Here is a 14,100-nt window from a genome sequence, read left to right on the forward strand (position 1 = left end):
TTCTTCATTAGAAATAATTTACTGCTTGCTTCAGTCCAATTCAGTTCAGTTACTCAGTCATGTCCAACTCTTTGCGACCCCATGAACCGCAGCATGCCAGGCCTCCCTGTCCATCACCAACTCCCAGAGTTCACCCAAACCCATGTCCATCAAGTCAGTGATGCCATCCAGCCATCTCATCCTCTGTCGTCCCCTTCTCCTCCTGCCCCCAATCCCTCCCAGCATCAGAGTCTTTTCCAATGAGTCAACTCTTTGCATGAGATGGCCAAAGTATTAGAGTTTCAGCTTTAGCATCAGTCTTTCCAATGAACACCCAGGACTGATCTCCTTTAGAATGGACTGGTTGGATCCCCTTGCAGTCCAAGGGACTCTCAAGAGTCTTCTCCAACACCACAGTCCAAAAGCATCAATTCTTCAGCGCTCAGCTTTCTTCACAGTCCAACTCTCACATCCATACATGACCACTGGAAAAACCATAGCCTTGACTAGATGGACCTTTACTGGCAAAGTAATGTCTCTGCTTTTGAATATGCTATCTAGGTTGGTCATAGCTTTCCTTCCAAGGAGTAAGCTGCTTGCTTAAAGTACTTCAATTTAGAAAACAAAAAATTCACATATACAGGAAAGAAAACTTATTTTTGAGACTTACAAGAAGAAAGACGAGAAAATAAAGACATTGTAAGATCCCACTAATTCCATACCTTTCTTCACTGTGTCCTGTCAGTTCACAGACCATAAATCCTACTCTTTTTGTGGAGTTTGTGAACGTAACTACATGTGTGGGCTGTTTATTTTCTTGCTGTCAAGTCAAGTCAACAGTGTGTTTCTAGATGAACTTATGAGTGTTATGCCTTTCCATTATGTTGGAAACCTGGTGGTTGGAACTGAGACTGAGCTTTAAGAAGTGTCCCCATTAAGTAGGTCAGAATAATAGAGAAACTTCCCAGAGAATTTGTGATTATTTTCACGTGTGTATAGAGCTGTGTTTCCTTGGAAACTCCACCCAGAAAAAGGCATGGCCAAGAGGTATGGTTTCCTGGGATATGAACTATGAAACTTTAAAACAGTTTCATATTACATACTTGGGCTATGAATGAATGCAGGACCTGGATGACATTTTCTGACTCATGAGTGAATATCCCAAATTTCCTATTCTATCCATAAGCCTTCCTTCTGCTTGTCTTCAGAATAGGAAACCAGATCACATCTCTGTTTTCTACTGGACACACAAGTAATTCTTTTAATACACGGCCTTTTCCTCACCGAATACAGTATTTGCCCACAAAACCCAGGTTTGGAGTTTGGGGGCGATTAATTCAACGACAGGTTGAATATGAAAATTAGCATTCCAAACTAACTTCCTTTTCACACTCTTACCTTACATGATATCTAGGTGTGTTTTCAAAGCCATGATTCCCTAGACATGAGTAAGATGCAGATTCATATCAAGCTGGTTAAATCAGTTATTTAAATCTGGTTGTGTTTCATCAAGTGAATACATAAGGTCACTAGATTAGTACTTATTTTACATGCAATCCCAACATTTGAAGGTAGTTAAAAGAATATCTATTCTGATCAAAGTGGGCAGCAACTGTGGCCCTTTCCCCTTCTAGTCACATCTCATTTGGGCTCTGAGTCATCCCCACAGAACCCTAGGGCTCTGTGGTAAATGTTTAAATTAGATTCAGAAATCCTCATCATCTTCTCTTATTGAAGTTACCATAATCTTTTTTAATGTATATGGGCATTTCCATCCTATCAGAATATATGGAGGTAAATATATATAATAGAAATGTATAGATATCATAATATAACACACTTCACTAAATTATGCCTTTCAAATATAACAACTTTTATTTTTGTGGTAATCTTAAAATAATTAAAACAATAATTACATTGACTTCATTATCACATTAAATGTTCTTCTAGAAACACACCAATCTTTTGGAGTAGGTTTTAGAGTACTTGATTATAGAGATTACTATAGATTTGAAATGATTATCTCAGAGTCTTATCAGTTTAAATAGAATTATCTAGAAACATTTTTGATTTTTGAATCCTGATAGAAACACTATTGTTTCTTTTTCCCCAACCCAACTCTTCCTATGAATGGGAAGATACTATAAGATTTTCAATAGTTATTATTCTGGGCTTTGAATTCAAGTAATTTAGGTTTGCTTTGCAGGCTAACATAGTTTCTCTGTGGCTCAGTTTTCTCTCAAATGGGTATATATACATCATTCAGTTCAGTTCAGTTGCTCAGTCATGTCTGACTCTTTGCGACCCCATGAATCACAGCGTGCCAGGCCTCCCTGTCCATCACCATCTCCCAGAGTTCACTCAGACTCACGTCCATCGAGTCCGTGATGCCATCCAGCCATCTCATCCTCTGTTGTCCCCTTCTCCTCCTGCCCCCAATCCCTCCCAGCATCAGAATCTTATATATGGTTATAAATGTCAAGTAGAAGGAATAAAATTTCCTATCATAGCACCTGTTATTTTATTTGCAATATTATGAAATATATTGAACTGTAACAACAGTAAAATATTATTGTGAATTGGCCAAGTATTTTTTAAAATTCTAGTAAATGTGTCTTTTTCATAAATAATAAATGATCATTTCCAAAACTCTTAGATTACAATAAAATCTGATGAGATGGCTTATTCTTAGGTATACAGGGGTTTAGAATATTATGCAAATGAAAAATCAACTCCTAGGTTAGAATAATTTCTCAAAACTTTCAACCATGACTTGAGCCACTGAATTTAAAAATGCCTTGTAATTAAATCAGAAAATAGTTACAGAATCAGTTCTTTCAGGAAGAAAGAATCCACAAGATTTTTTGCCTATAGTGTAGCAACTATAACTCCCAAGATAAATTCCAAAATTTTCAGTGCGTTCTGTCTAGTACCTCTCTAATTATAGTTTTATTCCTCTCAGTTTAACTTCTATCTGATGTTTGTGTATTAAATTTATTGTTCTGTTCTTGTAGTGATTCTGGTAAATGAAACAAATTTCTGTGTATTTTTTTTCTCTCATGAAAACCACTGGACTCTTCTATATAACAAAATTTTTGAAAAATATTATTTTGGTTATTTTTTGACTGAATATTAAGAGCATTTTTTTAAACTACTTTAAAACTACACACTAAAGAACTGAAGTACATGCATAGATTTTAAAAACATTTTTCAATATGTTACTTGACAATTCTAGAAACTGTTTGAAATTTACTATAGTGAATTTATGCCATTTACAGTTATGTATGAGTTCACTTACTATAATTAATTTATAGCCTTTAATTTCTCCAGAATGATTTGTCATTTATTAGTATTATCATTCAAGAAAATAATTTGCTGCTATTTGTAATAAGTTTCCTAAACTTATTAGTTTCCTAAAATCACAAAAACTTCAATTTTTAAAAAATTCTATTACCAAGTTTTATATAATTTATACAGTTATATAAATCAAAATGATTTGGAATTAATATAATTTACCATTCCCAGCAGCAAGTAAAATTCAGTGAGAATGAATTTTTTTTTAATGCTGAAGAGGAATATATCCAAAATATACACTGCTGTTCATGTAGACAAAGTCAGGTTCACCAAAAAATTGTGACATTAAAAAATAGAAGATTAAATAAACCAAAGACTCTCTAAAATAATAAGTACTGAAGAACTGCATATTAGAAAACATGTTGGCATAAGAGTGTCAAGTGACTTTTAAGAACTAATCCTACTGATTTTTATTTATGTTGATTTTCATTCATAATTTAAAAGCATGCACAAATACCCTGAGAAGACAATAAAAGTTCTAAAGTAACAAAATTGGATAGTACATCATTTTAACAAAAACTGTTTATGCATAAACATAAGGTTTTAAACACCAAAAAGCAACATGACACTGATTATTAGACAAAGTTTTAATATTTCTTAAACATAATAGGTAAGGTTGATAACTTTGGAAACAACACAAACCTAGCTTTTAGGAAAAGCCTAATGATTTCAAAAAACAGTTCCTGCTTACTGCTGCTGTTCTATAACTTTAAGGGTGTGTATATAATAGTGTCATCTCCTGTCATTTACGAGACAGAAATTTAAAAAAAAATCAGTATGACTTACCTTTAAAAAGACTAAGAAGTATTTTCCGATCAAATGTTCCAACATTTGAACAGTCAGTTCTTAGTAGGACCAAATGGTATCCTGCAGAAAACCCTACACTGAAATCCTCATTATAAAAAGTATGTGAGTTTAAATATACTTTAAAAAAAAAAGAGAGAGAAAGGCAACGTCAGTCAGATCCCAATGAGTGTTTGTTCCGAAAGGAGTTTGAAAAAAAAAAAGGAAACCCCACACTTCCCACTTAGAGTGTGTGGGAGGGGTGTGATAGGTCTTGAGGGTCTGTTTTTATATTGTAGTGCAGACCTATTACCTATATCTGAGATCCTCTGCTGTCTTTTTTTTTTTTTCCTTCTTTTGGCCATTTTCCCATCCAAGTAAGTCAGAGGCCAGAGAGACAAAAGGAGCTAGCTTGCTGAGCGGCCTTTCATATACAGTCATTATTCCAGATGATAAACCGGGCCTGGGGGTGGAAAATGTAAATTGGGAAGAATTACCTGCTTCTTTCACTTTCCTGCTTGAAAAACCTACTTCATGAAGTTTAAATAAAATGTACTTTCTATGCTTCATTTATTCAAAGTGTGTCAAGTCTAATGATTTTAAAAACAGTTGGACTTCGTCAATCAACAGGGATGACAAAAAGACTTTAAAAAAGGAAATAGCCTACTGTTCTAACTGGAAGCTCTTCACTATTTATTATTTTCTGTTAGTCTTACAGAAATTTCATGAGCAGAGCAAAATCCTCTATGAAAACCAAGAAGTTATATTTCTCTTAGATCTCTTTAGATAAAAAGACAATTTTAAATAATATTTAAATAAAATTTCATATCAAAAGCCATCCTAAATAGTAAAAGTATGTAATGAAGTTACTTTTAAAAAAAAAGGCATTATTTTAAAATTTCATCAAAAAAGAAGACCTTAAGCTTTTGGGGAGAAAAGACCCGCATGTTAAAATCCCATTCTTAGAAAGAAATTCTCAGAATCCTACAGGGAAAATAAAAATCTTCAGGTTAAACTGTTATCTGTCAGACCAGATGAATAAATGCCTCTAACTCAGCCTTGAAAGACAACAGCATAACAATAACAGGCAGAAATACATTTACTTCATTAGATCATATTTCAACCAGTCCTCACTGGGCTGTTTGTGCTATTGCTTCTAGGCATGTGTTGTATTCTCTCATTTGCTAGCTGTGCAATACAACTGGAAAGGAACCCAAAGCAATATTTTACCTTGAGCATTGCTTTCTTTTTCCAGGATATTTTTATAGACAAATTTATTTAAAAATTAATGTTATAGACGTCTTTAGTTATATTGGGATTGTTTTTCCAAATATCACTTAATTAGGATAAAGTAGAAATGGCCTTGTGTAATCTCATTATGATTTATGCTTTTTAGAAAGAATAATTTAAAGATTTTAGATAATTTAAAAAGATGATTCCCTTATCACTATCACTGTGACATTTTTTTATCTTTGTTATACTAATAAAAAGGTAATATAAAGGCTAGTTTAATAATTATTTTGATATTGAATATCTATTTTATTGTATTTAAGCTGCTTTGATAACATTTCCTTCTCAGCCTTAATTCTCACCAATATACACAAGTACACAAATACCCTCCAGTGTGACAATTCAGAAATAGCCCACCAACACAGAAGTTCAGATGCTATTTTAAACAGCCTATCTTAAATGCACTGAAAGGATAATTAAAGTATATAAAAAATGAACATTGTTAGAGTAAGATATTTCAGAAAAAAATACCTGTAAAATTGATACTTAAGCTGACACTGAATTTACTTGGATTACTATTTAATCAGTAGTCTAATGACATCTAAATTCTTTGTCTTTGGAGAGGAAAATGTCACACTTTCCCATGAGCAGCCCAAAGAATCAAATTTGCATTCCCAGAGGCAGCTGTTAACTGTTTTAATACTGTGCACAACAGTTCCTGATTCAGGAAAACACAGGAAACCCAGAGCCAAGTAAAAGCTGCAATCATATGTCTGTATTTTGAGCAAAATGTTCACCTTGAACAACAAGGCAGAAAACTGCTGCACCCATTTCTCAGTAATGCATGTTGGGGTTTTCATTTTTAAAAGATTATGTATATGCAGCATTTTTAAGGGATATTTGTATATGAGCGTATACATTACCTTCTGTAAGTCCACTAGAACAGATGTAGCAGAATGAAAGCTCAAACTGTCAGTATGCTAAGTAAGCTTAGGCACAGTGCTTTGCAAACTTTTTACCTGGAAGATCACTTAGAATTTGGAATCAGACAGACTACAGTGACTTGCAATGTACTACCACTAGCTATATTGACTGGGGATTAGGAGTTAACTAACAATTTATTCTTACTTTCTTAATCAAAAAATGGAGAAAACTAAGAGATCATAATAAGGACTAACTGAGGTGGATTGTGTGCAGCACTTGACAGGGGCCTGACTGTGAGGCAACGAAGTGTTTCCTTTGCCCTCAAGTCATTGTCCCTTTCTCCCTTCTGCTCTGATTACTGGAGATCACACAGCACCATCAGACAAGCATTTGGCTTCTTTTTTTTTTTTTTTGGTCCTTTCTCTGCATTTGCTAGAATGTTGACTCCATGGAATGAGAGACCCTTGTCTGTTTATTGCACTGCTGAAGCCCCAGGAGCACAGAGCAGGCTCATAGCTGGTAATCAGTTGAATGACTGGATGCACATGATTGTCATAACCACAATAATATTTTTGAAAGAACTGAGAATGGCCAGAAATAAGAGGTTATTATACTGTTTGTTCATACCACAGATATACAGTGCTTTGAGATGAAGGGCATATGCTATGGAAGTAAATGGACCTAACTCAGAATTTGGAGTTCATCCCTTGCTAGAGTGTGTGACTTGTTGCTACTACCTTACCTCTCTAAGTCATAGTGGAAATAGCCCCCTCTCAGAATTGTTGCAAAGGTGAGAGTAGTGATGTGACGAACTCAGTGCAGTTCTTGACATATATAGTATTTGTTTAATAAATAATTGGTATGGTGATCGTTTTCTATTAAGCAAATTTTTATTTTAGGGAATTCATTAAGGTAATATGGACAAGTAAAAAATATTGAATATTATAAAAAGGTGTAAAATGAGAAGTCTCATTCAAGCATCAATTTTATTCCTCAGAAGTGACCAATGTTAGGTATGTCACTACCACCTAGGAATTTTATAAATTTTAAACGTACATATATATATATATATATATATAAACTTATATGTATATACTTCTGTATGTTATAAACTTATAAGTATAAACACACAGCATACAGTCATCATTTTACTTATTTCCTAAGTAAAAACTTAAAAGTTTATAACATACACACACACACACACACACACACACACACATACACATATGGACTAAACCATATGCTGAATCACACTTTCTACAACATGTCTCTTTAATATCAAGGGACTTGGAGATATTTTCATATAATTGATAGTGTTAACTCTCTTTTTTCTTTCTCAATTATTGGAAAAAATAGTCCTAAAAATGTACCATTTTCTTTTAAATGACCAATATCATATGTAATAGAACTTTTGATTTTTCTTTTTCCATTCTGTTACACCTTTCTTCCCTGGTGGCTCAGAGTAAAGAATCTGCCTGCTGCTATAGGAGACATCAGAGACACGGATTCAATCCCTGTGTCAGAAAGGTCCCCTGGAGGAGGAAATAGCAACCCACTCCAGTGTTCTTGCGTGGAGAATCCCATGGACAGAGGCGCCTGGCAGGCTACAGTCCATGGGGTTGCGAAGAGTTGGACATGACTGAACATACACACATAATGAAAAAACCTGAACAGACTTTTTGGCTAACCAAATTGTTCTTTGATCTTACAAAAGCAATGCTAAAAATTTATGTACATATATAATTTTGTTCACTGTGCTAGGACACTAGTAAATGGCAGAAAGTGAAATTTCTGGGTGAGAAGTATGTACTTGTTTTGGCAAGGGGAGTTTTACCCAATTTCTGTTCATGCATGTATACAGCAATGTGTGAAAAGGCCCATCTTCATACATTGGTCACACTGGCTCATACTAAACTCCATTTATAAGTACTTATTTTATTCTTAAATATTTGAGTGAAGTTTCACCAATTGTCTAAAGCATATTAGCATTTATATTTTTAAACATTTGTGATATCTTTTCCTTATTAGCTAATAAGGAAATAACCAGTCTTCTGACATTTGACAATTTTTTAAAAAGTTTTTTAACTAAACTTTATTGAATTTTTAAATTACTGAAAATTTCCATTTTTATGCCATTAACTTTCACAGTAATTCCCTTTTAAGTATTATGTCATGCTTTGAAATGCTTTCTCCAAAAATAGGAAAAATAATAAACTTTATTCTAGCATTTCTATGGTTTCAAAAATCCTTTAGAATATATTTCTAGATTAGCTAATTCATGGCATATAACACTTGTGAAGTAAAAGAGGAAGAGTGAAGTACATTGAGTAATTATAAATATTGCAACATATCTGAGAAGCATACAATGGAAGCATAGTAGAAGAGGAATTGCATGGCATGGCCCAAGTTCTGACCACAGCCCTATTAATAATAATAACAATCATAGGTTTTGTGAATGAGCAGCCCACAGTCATATTTCTCATTTCCTGTCTTGTCAAAGAGAGTAACTACAGAACCTACCTACAGCCTCAAGCTGACAAGTCACACGACAGATTTGTAAAGCTTTATAGAGATTCTATGTAGTAGATAAAAACTTTTAATTGACCCTCTTTTTTTTTAACACTTCAGCAAATGAAAAGAATTTTAGTATCATGTGCATTAAAATTCTAGATTGTATGGTTAAGCAAAGACCTATAAATTATGATGATGATGCAATAACAGAGTTAACATGTATTGAGGGCTTATCTGCCAGTTGTTGAAATAAGTGTCTCATATAAGTTATCTTATTGACCTATCATACAACCTTGCTATGTTTTTAGACAACTAGTTGAGGTCACACAGCTACTATGTGCCATAATAATAAAAACCCATATAGACTGACTAAGAGTCTATAGTCTTTCTGAAAGAAAAATGTGTATGTGTGTATATATATATATATGAGTTCTTGATCAATACCTAATTTGCATATTCTTTTTAGCACATTTGTTCAATCTGAATAACAATTTTAAATAGCCTAATATAAGAAAATGATATCTAAGTACAATAAACAAGGAATGAACAGTGAAAGTATTCTGTAATTAACAGTTAACAGAATTATTTTGAAATTAACTCAAAAAATAAAATTCATTCTGAAGACCTATAACACGTAATACTGCACAGATACACTGTAAAGTATCTTAAAACTTTAGTTACCAGTGTAAAACCATAAGGCAAAATTTGATTTATCACTTTAATCCTTGGGATAACTAACCATGGAGATTTACACACACACATATTTATGTACATGTATAGCACACATGATTATGTGTGCTACATAAATAGATATCTATTTTTCCAAATGCTGCCCTGGTCATTATGGAAGTATTAAACCAATGACAGGTTCTATCTGTTTTATATGATGAAGTGGGGCTTCACATACCGGAATGAAATACATACGTACATAATTTAAAGAGACTAGTACATGCATAAGACATAGACATGATAATGCCAGTGAAAGCTTAAGAGATTAAAATGGAAGTTTTTAATACCGCTTTTAAAGGAAAATTTCAAAGGACAACATTAAGGATAATGCAGAATATCTGGGTCATTTAAGTTTAGCCTTAAGCTACATCATCTAATGAATCAAAGCACACGATCAAAGTATTGACAAACCTACTGCATTCATGATGCAAACTTTCCCCTGTGTTTCCTAGAAGCCATGGTAGGAGCCGTGTATAAAGAGAGAACACCTCTCTATATCTGGATAGATCTTATATGGGCAGGGCCATATAAATATGTAAATTCCACAGGCCTAAAAATGTTGGCAGATCTAATCTTTATTTGAACTGTTTGCAAAGCTGACTTAACTCTCTGAGGAGGTGGAGAAATGTCAACATTTAAACAATACTAAGAAACTTAAGAAAGTGTTAAGATTTGCATAGTTGTCAGTACAATTTGTGTTCATACAGTGGAAGGGAAATAATTAGGAGGGAACAACAGAAATCTTCAAGTAAGAGGATAGCTTGGCTTCAAAGCTTGGTGTTATGAAACAGTAGGGGGAAAATCAATAATCAATAACAAAATATAGGATTTAGTTAGTTAAACAATGTCAAAAAACATTGAAAAAATGTGAGCAATTAATTTGTAATTTCAAGGGGCAGAAATACTAAATTCTTTGAATTGAGGGTACAACAAAGGTTTCTTTTGAGACATGTCATCTACGTTATAAATAGTCCCTGTAGGGTCTTAAAAAGGAAATAATTTTAAGACGAGTTAGAGAATCAATTTACACATTCCCATTGGTTGATGGCTTGATCAAAATGATATGCTTTAAAATGCTAAAGGATGTTTTTCACTCTTTTTAACTCCCAGCAGAAAAAAAAAAACTTGAAGAGCATGATGAATGTTTAAAACCAGGAAAGAAATCAGATGGATAATGAGAACAGTAATTCTGTTCCATTTACTAAAAACGAGACAACCGTACTCTAGTCTGTCTTTTTAACAATTTTGTTGTCTGTGCCAACTGATAATCTGTTAAATTTGGAGATATACGACACTTGGGTGTCAGATTCCTGAAAGAGTTAAACTCATATACATGCATACACACATGCGCGCACACGCACACACACATTTTCCAGGGACAGGGAAGCATAATCAAATTCCTTTTTAAAGCTGAGAAAATACTTTCTAAGAAGCATGTCATATAATAATAATTTTAGAAATCACCACATAGAAAATAGTACATTCCTAATGCCTTTCTTTTTCTGTTTGCTTGAAATGGAAAAGTTTGATCCTTCTCCCCTGACACTTTTAAAAAACATTTGGTACAAACCTTGCATTCGAGTGGCACAGCAGTATGAAACAGTCTATCAAACCCTAAAGTGAAAATGTTAGTCGCTCAGTCATGTCTAACTCTTTGTGACCCCTAGACTGTAGCCTGCCAGACTCCTCCACCATGGGATTCTCCAGGCAAGAATACTGAAGTGGGTGGCCATTCCCTTCTCCAGAGGATCTCCCCAACCCAGGTCTCCAGAATTGCAGGCAGATTCTTTACCATCTGAGCCACCAGGGAAGGCCATCACAGTCAAATCAAATCATCATTTCCCCAGATTTGTTCTCAGAGACTTAAGGAGCAGATCTGCTTGTGGTCAAGCCTGAGTTTTCTGTCTTTCAAGAGGCCAAGGAGTTTGGATTAGAGTGCTACTTCTCAAATAAAATTCTTCGGAGAACTTGAAATGTATTAAGAGTTCGAAGAATCCATAAGTATTCAAAGTTGGAACATCTTACTCTAATTGTATTTTTCATTTTGAACAAAGACTCATATAATAGCTTGTAGAAACAAACCAATTCTTGTAACATATATGCACACCCAAATATAGAGTGTATATCTATCTATGTAATAAAACTTCTGGAAGCAAATATTTTCCTGGAAATGTTATAAATCTTTAAAATTCTTTCTATATATCTTATTTTCATGACTGTATTCTGTAAATCATAAACATGAAAACCTAAACAGAATAAAAATGGAAGACTAGTACTGTTTAATGCATAAGGTAGATTTCATAAAAATTCAGAATTCTAAATTAGCAGAACCCTGCAATTGTCCTGCATATTTCTCCGTGACACATTTGGTTAGCTGCTTAAATGAAGCAAATGACAACTACTCAGGAGTATAGTAACACTTTCTCTTTAGTATCTGCACAAAATTTAGTAAATTTTAAGGAAAAGAGAAGTTCAACTTACCTATTAAACTTCATTTTAGCACTCACGTGTTAGTAACCACATTAAAGTTTGCTTCACATTAGGGGGCATTGACAATGGCTTGGATAAAGGAATTTACCTTACGTTAAGTAGAAAGAAATCTTCCAGTTCTTAAGTAGGTTTAGGTAACATCAGCCTTGTCTTTATGAAAGTGTCTGTCATCCTCAGTGTTATCCAAAAGGCAACCAAGGACTCAAATCGTGCATCCTCTTAACAGATCCCCGAACTTCACTTTGTTAGGAGGTTGTGATTTAAGTCAACAGCAAGTTATGGAATCTGAATTGCTGGGGAATGTCACCCTCAAATGGCTCTACTGGCCCTGCTAGTTCTGCACTGCTTGGTACATGTAGCCTCAGAGATTGTTCTAACAACTGTTTTCTTGGCTTTCAGGACATTCAGTCGTGGTATTTAGTAAGCAAACTCTGCTACTCCGCAATACCTCCTGTTCATGGATAAAGGTAAAAATGTTCATCAAGATCCTATGGTATCCCAGTGTGTTTCAGTGTATTCTGTAATATTCCTTTTGTTAATGACACACAGAAAATTCCTATTCAGAGTGAATACACTGGGATTATCATTGTTTTCCAATCTGTGTATACAAGGTTTGGAACACAGTCCTTCAAGTAGTCCAAGGACTAAAAACATTTTCTGGACAGGTTCCAAGACTGCTGCAGGCCTGTTTTTCCTCTCATTTTCTGCAACCCCTCAGGGAAAACTGGATAATCACAGTAGGTTGTAGAAAAGAGGACTACATTAAAGTAGTATTTGGAGGTGAAATAAGCCCATGGAAACCATACCATTTCATGCAACTCAAAATTAAAAGCCACTAAATATTTCCCATGTTATAAAGAAGCCTGTCCCCCAATACTATTTTTATGTTTCAGGATAGATTTCTCTCCTCCACAAGCTTCCCAGTTTTCATTGTTTTCCTTTTTTTCTTCCTTGGTTACCTTGCGTTTATCTATCCTAGTTGATTTTTATTTGACATCTCATTTTTTATCTAATAGTTTTTCAAAATTCAGTGTGGTTTTAGGTATGTAAATTTGGAATTGCATGCAAATTAACTTACTACAATTATAAAATCACAGCTATTCCTAAATTACCAGAAACCATAAATTCATTTGGCCTTTCACACCTTTTATTGATATGTTCACATTACCCACTTAACTGGTAGTTTTGCTGTGAAAAACATCCACCCTCCAGTGGTAGTTCAGTACACAATCACAGATTTCCATATATTACCAAAAATATTTTGGTTATGACTGAACCATATTCTGCCATTTATTCTTTTAATCTCATATTACCATCCTGTTGGAGTAGGAAATGGCAACCCACTCCAGTTTTCCTGCCTGGGAAATTCCATGGACAGAGGAACCTGGCAGGCTACAGTCCATGGGGTCGCAAAGAGTCAGACATGATTGTGCACACACACCTTACCATCCTGTATAGTAGAAAACATTTAAATTCTTTAAGCTCTGAAACAAAATAAAGATTAAAACAAAATAAAAGATTAAACTAAATTTGTGCTATTTACTGAAATTTCTCTGGCTCATTTGCCATGTCACGTAGGTTAGGGAAAAAAATACTGTAGTGATTTTCTTTGTAAGTGTTTTGGTGCAAACTAATTACAGGGAAACCTTTTCTTTTTGTGATAAACTATTCCACCATTGAAAATATCATCCTTTCAGACAATCTTCATCCAATATCAAGTGATTAAAATTAAAATTGAAAATAGACAACATAGTTTTTTTAAAATTCCAATGCATATGTGTTGAGATATGTTTTAGGGAACTGGCTTCAGTTGTAAAGATGAAACATAACGATTAAATATAACTAAATTCAGCCTTTTGATTAAATCATAACCTGTAAGGGATATTCCCACATGTTTAAGAATTTCCCAGAGGAAAGGAAGATCATAATGTTTCTTCAAGAACTTATCCTAGCCTAACAGATCATTCAGTTCAGTTCAGTCGCTCAGTCGTGTCCGACTCTTTGTGACACTCTTTGCGACACTGAATCGCAGCACTCCAGGCCTCCCTGTTCATCACCATCTCCTGGAGTTCACTCAGACTCGCGTCCATCAAGTCAGTG

General features: G+C 34.2%; 1 protein-coding gene across 7 annotated transcripts in view; it reads right to left on the reverse strand.

Moving 5' to 3' along the window:
• LOC128046803 (platelet glycoprotein 4) overlaps positions 1–14,100 on the reverse strand; it is a 97,385-nt gene that overhangs the window by 39,801 nt on the left and 43,484 nt on the right. The window contains exon 1 of one of the 7 annotated variants that reach the window (XM_052639006.1): positions 4,120–4,285. The exons of the other annotated variants lie outside the window; for them this stretch is intronic. The gene's annotated coding sequence lies outside the window, so the exon portion shown is untranslated. Of the gene's footprint in view, positions 1–4,119; positions 4,286–14,100 lie in introns of those variants that run through there. 7 annotated transcript variants of the gene reach the window in all.

Source organism: Budorcas taxicolor, chromosome 4, assembly GCF_023091745.1.
Source record: "Budorcas taxicolor isolate Tak-1 chromosome 4, Takin1.1, whole genome shotgun sequence".
Lineage (NCBI taxonomy): Eukaryota > Metazoa > Chordata > Mammalia > Artiodactyla > Bovidae > Budorcas > Budorcas taxicolor.